The sequence below is a fragment of the Mus caroli genome, unplaced genomic scaffold (genome assembly GCF_978045245.1).
Source record: "Mus caroli unplaced genomic scaffold, Mus_caroli_1 scaffold_5, whole genome shotgun sequence".
Classification (NCBI taxonomy): domain Eukaryota; kingdom Metazoa; phylum Chordata; class Mammalia; order Rodentia; family Muridae; genus Mus; species Mus caroli.
In genome coordinates this window covers 144143065-144150433 of record NW_028227260.1, presented here as the reverse complement: position 1 = coordinate 144150433, position 7369 = coordinate 144143065, and positions in this window count along the sequence as shown.

Genomic DNA, 7369 nt, shown 5'->3' with positions numbered 1-7369 from the left:
TGGTGAAGGTACAGCCTCAGTTTTATTTAATGGCCCAGGACTGAAGGAGTCATGAAAAGGAGTTGAAGATTGGCACCATGAAGAGAGCCTATGAGAGGCTATAGGTGAAGCCTAGTTGCAGCAGAAGACTCCAGTGTATTGGAGATGCCAGTACCATGGGATAATCACCAAGAACAGCAGCAGCAGTGGAGTAGATAAGCCTGAGTTTAGAGTGCTACAGCAGGTAGAGCTGAAGAAGTGACAGCAGCACTTTGGAGGAGCCCAAAAGATCATATGTAGATCCCAGACATTGAAACAATAGTCTCTAACATTGAAGACACACCCTGAGAAGTTTTCGATGCCAGAGCCATGATGAGGAAAGCTAATAACAGGGAGAAGAAGCAGCAGAGTCAACAAAGATGGAAAGGGAGTTGGAGATCAGAAGACAGCTATGATATCAGACATGGAGATACAGAGTTTGGAGGTTGCCCAGCTGGTTTCCTGTCTTGCTTTGGGGATTACATTAAAATGATTGGGTGAATATCTGAAGAGACCTTGAACTTCAGACTTTTAACATTGTTGAGACTGCTATAGACTATGGAGACTCTGGAAGTTGGACTAAAGATATTTTGCATTATGCTATGTTTAGGTGTGGCCCCCATAGACTCATATGTTTGAATACATATATGGGGGCCGTGGAGTGGAATGTGATGGTTTGTATATGCTTAGCCCAGGGAGTGGCCCTATTAGGAGATGTGATCTTGTTAGAGTAGATTGTCATGTGAGTGTGGGCTTAAGACCCTTATCCGAGCTGCTTGGAAGTCAGTCTTCCACTAGCACCCTTCATATGAAGATGTAGAACTCTCAGCTCTGGGACTGCCTAGATGCTACCATGCTCTTAACTTGATGATAATGGACTGAACCTCTGAACCTGTAAACCAGCCCCAAATATATGCTGTCCTTTACAAGACTTGCCTTGGTCATGTTGTCTGTCCACAGCAGTAAAACCCTAAAATAATATGCTTGGATATTTTACAGTTATAGATTTCTGAACAAGATATCTCCAATATTCCAAAATCAGTAACTTTCTAAACATCTTTATAACAAGGGTATAAGGAAATTTCTATTCATAATATTTTAGACAGTGGTGCAAATAGCTATTGCCATTTTAGATAACTGTCTGTCAGGATTCATCAAAATAGAAACTGCAGCTATTCTTTAAGCCTGATTTTATTTCTTTATTACATACAGGTATTAGATATGTGTTTTCCTTTTAATATAATAAAAGTTTTAAACTATAAATGTCCATAAAACATTTTAATATGGAATGTTGTGAGGATAAAAAGAATGAAGGATATTTTAAAATGTTCAAAGGGCTTGAATAAACAGTATTCCAAAGAATATACACAAATGGGAAACAAATGCATGAACATATGTTTGGTATCATTAGCCCCTAAGGAAATGAAAATCAAAACCACAATGAGAGATCATCCCTTAGGATGTCCATTAGAGTAAAACAGGGAGGGGATGACAGTTGAAATGACAAGTTAGTGGATAAGAAGTATAGGAACTCAAACTTTGTCTACTATTTATTAGAATGCAAAATGATACTGCCAATATGAAAAATGGTATGAGGGTTGGAGATAGAGAGTGCTGGGGGCAATGGAGAGCTGAAGAGAAAGAGTGGGGACAAAAGAGAGAGAAAAATATCTGAACTAGCAGGATTATAAAAATGAGTAGCTGGGCTGCAAGTAGTTCATAAGCTGAAGAGGTTTAGGATGTAAGGAGCTGAGAAGAGCTGGGATGCCAGTGTGGACTCTGAACTGTGAAAGAGGTACTTATGATACTGAGAGAGCCTGGAGACTAGTATGTATTTTGGGATGATAATAGGCACTACAGATAGCCATTTGTCCCTTCTTCCAGCAATAGGGGAAATGACCCCTTTAGTAGAGGTGAATCAGCTTCACATGTTCCTGAGGAATGTTGACTTTTGTCTAACTGATAGTTCCCAGTACGCTTAGTAGGCATTTCACATAAACCTGTAACTCTAGCCCCAGAGTATCAGATACCATCCTTTGACTTCCAATAGCAGTGCATATGCACACACACTTTTTTTTTTAAGTTTGGGCTAGAAAAATGGCTCACTGAATAAAGATGGAACTAGAGAGATGGCTCAGTGGCTAATGGTATGTACTACTCTTTCAGAGGACTAGAGTTTGGCTCCCAGCATGCATGTCAGACAGCTCACAGTGAATCCAATATCCTCTTCTGGCTCCCTCAAGCACCAGCACATATATAGCATACACACAGAGAGAAACATATACACATACACATAAATTCAAAATATATCATGCAGAAAAAGTTCTTCCAAGTGTAATATCAGATTTCTATCTGACCCAGGTGGTTTACTTCTAGGTATATGACTAAAAGAATCAAAATCATGATACTTAAGATAGATTTGCACAGTTCACTATAACACTCTCCACAGTATCCAAGAGGCAGAAGCAACCCAAAACTCAAGGGTCCATCATAGCATATCCCCACAGTGTAATGTTCCTTTAAATGGAAAGAAATTCTGACATGTGCTATGAAATAAAGGAATCTCAAGAGAACATCAGAACATTATGTTAGGTGAAAATATGGATAGTGATATGTTTTGTAAAACTCAGTATGATGTGGTGGAAGGAGGTGCCTTAGCAGGCCCATGGTGAAGCATGTTCCCCCCACCCCTGCCAATGTACCAGTCATACTAGTATAAAATGAAGCTTATTTGGGGGCATGGGAAGAGGGGTTGAGAAGGAAGTAGAGGCAGAGAAAGAAAGGGAGCCGAGAAGAACAAGATGGGGAGAGGCTATCCAGGAACACATGGAGGGGGAGGGTGAAAGGAGGAGAGAGAAAGAGAGAGTGATGTCAGAGAGCACAAGAGAAGCCAAACAGTTTTTCCTTTTTTTAAATAGCAAGCCTGACTGTTGCTAGGTAACTGTTGGGCAGAGCCTAGAAGGAATGCTGACATACTAACATTTCTCCATTTTGGTTTAATCAAAAAATGAGAGATTAGAAAGAGGTGAAGTAGTATTAGGGTCACTGCAATCTTTAGTTGTTTCCTGCTGACTTTGGGGTGACATGTCTCTGGGAAACCTAAGGAAATGGGGAGGAGATGTTGGTCAAGTCTTAGGAGAGTTGGCTGTTTTCTTGCTGTCCAAGGTCTGGGGGGACCATTTGTGGGTAGGAAGTTAAGGTCCAGTAGAAGTGTTCTTGAGAGTACACTGGAGCATTTGTGGATTGCTTCCCTGGACCTGTTCTGGATGTAGGCTTTAAGTAAATGCCGGGACTTGGCAAGATGCTGAAATACAATATACATATTAGAAGCAGGAAAGAAAGCTAAGTAAGTTTGGGAGAAAAACTTTTTCTTAGGTGTACATTTGAAATTCCTAGGTTTTGGTGGTTGAGGTGAGGGAATTCCCAAAAACCAGGGAACAGGGGAGAAATCCCACCCTCTGGAATAGCCTAAGAGATAAATTTGTTAACAGCATGAACAGTCTTTAAGGTGAAATTAGGGAAAACAAAAATCTTTGAGGTGCAGAAGGGGCAAGAAGACTTTTTTTTCCCCCTCTGATTAGAAGGCTGAATATACATAGATTTAACATAATGAGAAACATTTTAAAGTTTACATTTAAAAGACAACTAAAAGAAATTTAAAATTGTGACCTTGTGATTATGATAGTTGGTCATATAGATTTAGCATGAGAAATGCCTTAAGTCTATAGTTAGATGATAACTAAATGTACTTTAATGGTGTAACCATGGTAGCTGATAGTGTAGTTTTAGCATGAGAACCATTTTAAGTCTATAGTCAGAAGATAACCAAAGGAAATTTAAAATTTTAACTTGTGATTATAAAAGTGGATCATATAGTGGAATGTTTTATTAGGGTTAGGCTTATTTATAAGAACTCCATGGGTTAATGTGAGGATTTTGAACCTTTGAAGTCTCAATATATCTTTGGCACAGCAAGGGGAGAAAATATGAAACATTTAGTCACTGCAGACTGAGTTTAGATGAGGAAGTACCAGAAGGTTATGTCTATGAAAGGTTACATCTGAACTTGTGTTTCCTTTCCCATGAAGCCTGTGAGTAAGGTAAACCTGTCCATGTTAGTTAACAAATTGACTAATGAGCTAATACAGTGGTGGACTGCCTCGGGGGTAAGAAGCTAGTTGTCTGTTTTCTAGCTGTCAAGCTCTAGTTTGTTGCGATAAATCTCCTTCCAAATATGCCCCAACAATGAAAACGTAACACAATTAACATGAATACATGCTCTGCGCCTAGATTGGACAGATCTACCACTATACTACTGAAAGACTCCGAAAGGAGCCCCTCGCTCCTCTAAAAAAAAAAAAAAAAAAAAACAAAAAAAAAAAAACAAACAAACAAACAAAACAAAAAACAAACAAAAAAACTTGACTAAATTAATCTTAGAGACCGGCGGGAATTACTGGACAGCCCTCCTTCCCTTTGCCTTGATCCGCGTCAGGAACACACTGAGAACATTTAAGCTCACTCTATACAAAATCCTGTATGAGGGGGCCTCCCCCGCTCACTGAAATGGGAAAAGTATTAGATCCTTTAAAATTTAACCCTGGTTCTTCATTGTTTACATGCATGAAAGCCCTAGAAGTGGTCAGAAACACCGCCTGAGAGCAGCTCAAAGAGGCCTACGAACCAGGAGACTTGATGATACCACACCAGTTCCAGGTGGGAGACACAGTTCTCGTCTGATGACATTGAGCTGAGAATCTGAAACCTTGTTAAAAGGCCCTTGCATTGTGCTGCTGACCACCCCCACTGCTGTCAAAGTAGAAGGCATCTCTGCTTAGATTCATGCCTCTCATGTAAAGCCAGCTCCTAAAGAATAAATCCCCTTGGTTGACCACCCTCATTTCTACTCTGACAGACCCTCTAATAATTTTGCTCTTACTGCTGACATGTGGCCCGATAGTTCTTAATAAATTGGTGACTTTTATTAGAAAGAAATTTGGTGCCATCCAGCTGTTAGTACTAAGACAACAATACCAGTCTCTGCAGAACCTTAAAAAAGAGGTTGCAGTTTAGTTCTAAGATTAGAACTAGTAACTAGAAGAAGTGGGAAATAAAAGATCCTGGCAGAATGTAAAAGGACACAGAAGCCCTGAAATTGGCAAGATAGAGGTCAGTGTTAGCAGAACTAGCTTCACTGATTTAGAAAAATAGAGGTGCACAATGCTCTGGCCACTCCTTGAACCTGTGTGTCTGCCAATGTTCTGACCAGATGTGTGCCCATTGCTGCACCTTCATTAGACTCTTTCCTTGTACCCCTCCCATACCCATTTTTTGAAAATAGACATTGTTTAGATCTGAAAATCCCCTACTCTCCCCCTTCTCCTTTCCCCCCTGAGGGCCTATAAAACCTGGGACCTCTTTCCCCTCGAGATCGACTCCTCTACCCCTGCGTGGGATATGAGTTGTCCCCAGAGCTCTGGCTTTCCCCAAATAAAGCCTCATGTGGTTTGCAACAAGCTCGGTCTGTCGTGAGTTCTTGGGTGTCCGCTATTGTCCTGAGGCCTGAGCGAGGGGCTCCTTTCAGAGTCTTTCACTACCATATTCCACCTCTATGAGACCCCTTAGAACTTGCAGTTTCTCCAGGCCATGTACTTCTGCTCCATGTTTCTTCTTCTTCCTCCTCCACCTCCTCTGCATTCTCTCCCTCTTCCAATTTTATCTTCTTCTCTCCCTGCCTTCTGCTCCACCTTCCCTTTTATCTGCCCAATCATCTGCTCTCCTTTATTTTACAAATTAAAGTGGGAAGGTTTACAGGAAATCACCTGAGTGCTGACTCATCCCTTGTTCAAAGCCACTCTCAGGAGAACGTAATTAACATCAAATATAATTAACTCCAGGGCTATTCACAGCAGTAGTTAGCTTAGCTATTAATGTAATCAGAAATCTAGGAAAAAAATTATAGATGTTATATATTAATTAAAATGGCAGTGGTTGATCTATAGTCCACTACCTAAACAGTTCTCCCAGGTCCCCGTGGTCTTCATCACAACTTGGGCAAGGCAGAAGATGAGAAGCTTTTTGTTCCTTTAAAGGAGAAACAGGGGAGAAATGACTTGCCTTGTCTTAGGCAATATGAGACATTTAATTCTCTGAGTGTCCTCTGTTTGTCCACAGTTTAGGCTGAGCCCTGGTAGCAGGCAAGACAATCAATGGAGCAGTCTTTCTCAGTGGTTATCATACCACAATCTAGGTATAGTTCTTTATCACTTTGCTCATATTTTCTTGGAGACCTTGGGGTGGGGGGAAGGTCACTGTTAGGATTTGGGAGTGTCTGTCTGCCATAGTAAGCTTAAATATTTAACATTATATTTAGCAAATTTCTGACAAGATTGAGAGCTAGTATCTACTAAGGATATCTGGTTAGGTAATTTGTGTCTGCTTTTAATTATTTGCTCAAGATTGTATCTAGCAAACAAAGAGTGTATATTGTAACTTAATTACAGTAGCAAAATCAAGGCTGAACATATCTTTAAGGCAGTGATCTTTAACTTCTTATAAACCTTTAAAGTAATATTAAATTAAATTGTTATTTACTGAGGCAGGATAGAAACCATGTGAAAACCTTATCTTAATTGAAAAGTGTCTTTTGAGACTTTTTCTTCAATCATGTTCTCCTCAAGTAAGATGGCAGTGAAGTAAGGACTGCCCATAACAAAGATGGTGGATAGTCATGCAACTACATTCAAAAAAGATGGCACTGAAGCTTCAGCCAGCTATGTGACCTCCCTTAGCTAAGAATGGTGCTGAATCTATGGATTCCCCCTGTGGTGGAAAGTTACATGTTTGTTATACCTTTTTATTTATTTATTTTTTGGAGGGGGGTTAGAAACAGGGTTTCTCTGTATAGCCCTGGCTGTCTTGGAACTCACTTTGTAGACCAGGCTGGCCTCGAACTCAGAAATCTGCCTGCTTCTGTCTTCCAAGTGCTGGGATTAAAATGTTTGTTATATCTTAAATGCCATTATGGAAGGCATTTATTTATAGAACCATTGCTATGTATCTGCAGAGGGACAGATAGACATATGAAGAGACAAACATGTTTTCCCAGTGGGCAGGGAATTATATGCATATGAAGAGCTATCTCACTGACACTGCAGGCAGCTTCTTCCTTCATGTGGGTCTGAGTGGTGCAGCTAGTCTGAGGTTGGTACATGGCACAGCTTGGCAATCATCTGGTCCTTCTCCCACCACAGCTGCCTTAGAGTTGGTGCAAACTAGAATTGAAAGAAATCAGAGATAAGAAATTTCTAGGAAGTAGAAGTTTAAGACTGCCTGCTGGAGCAAATAGCTG